This window comes from Corvus brachyrhynchos, unplaced genomic scaffold (genome assembly GCF_000691975.1).
Source record: "Corvus brachyrhynchos isolate BGI_N302 unplaced genomic scaffold, ASM69197v1 scaffold716, whole genome shotgun sequence".
Classification (NCBI taxonomy): Eukaryota; Metazoa; Chordata; class Aves; order Passeriformes; family Corvidae; genus Corvus; species Corvus brachyrhynchos.
The window spans coordinates 856791-857872 of NW_008238433.1; positions in this window are offsets into that span (position 1 = coordinate 856791).

The window sequence follows — 1082 nt, forward strand, 5'->3', positions numbered from 1 at the left end:
TGTCAAATTGCCCTCAATTAAAGTAATCACTGAGAGCTTGCAAGGAGGAAAACATTTCCATCAGTAAGCAGGGTCACCTCTTCTATAACAAAACCAAATTCCTTTCCTCTCTCTGCTTTTACATATCTAAAACTTCTCTTCCATCTCACAGCTGTTATCCTAACCACTTCACTGCAGTGCATGAGTCAAGACTGACGCAGGACTGAGAGAAACTAAGGACAGTGCTCAGTGCAGCAGTGAGCTCAGATGTCCCAGAGCAGGTACAGATTCTCACTCCCAGATGAAGTCTTATTACATATGCTATGACTTTTTTTCCCAGTGGCCACCTTAATGACCAAAAATGTTAGTTGTCCCAGAAATGGGGAGCAGAATTTCCTGCTTCCATAACACTTGTTCTTGTAAACTATCCCCTTGTCCCAGCAGACCTTGAATGTTTCTTCAGCCTGTTTGCACTGGGATGTCCCTGGGTTGTCACAGGCACCTACCACTGATCTGCACCCCACAGCAGGCAACATGGATTCACACATGTTTGGATTTCTATGCGTGCATCTCCACAGCAGAGAAAAGTGATGAACCAGTGCTGTCTGCTTTTAAGGAAATTCTGGATGCTATTACATACAATTAGACCCAAACACTACTTTCTACATCTTTAAGTTAGTCTGGGGGTTTTGCCTTGAAAAAGCAGAATACCAGGACCAGGTCCATCCAAGAACTTATTCTGGAGCATGTATATACACCTCTCTGCAGTTTTGAGTGTAGCATTTGAAAGGTGTGATGAAAGTCCTGTTCACATTGACATTTTCTGCCTGACTAACTTTAGGCAGTGCTGTTCTGGGCTGGTTTGCTGTTCTGGGTCAGTTTGCTGTTCTGGGTTAGTTTGCTGATCAATGTGAACTGACTTTAAACTAGGGGCTAAGGTGTACCATACATAGAGTTTTCATGCCAAATTGGATTTCAAATAAGAAAAAAATCTCTCCTCTCCTCTCCTCTCCTCTCCTCTTCCTTCTCCTTCTCCTTCTCCTTCTCCTTCTCCTTCTCCTTCTCCTTCTCCTTCTCCTTCTCCTTCTCCTTCTCCTTCTCCT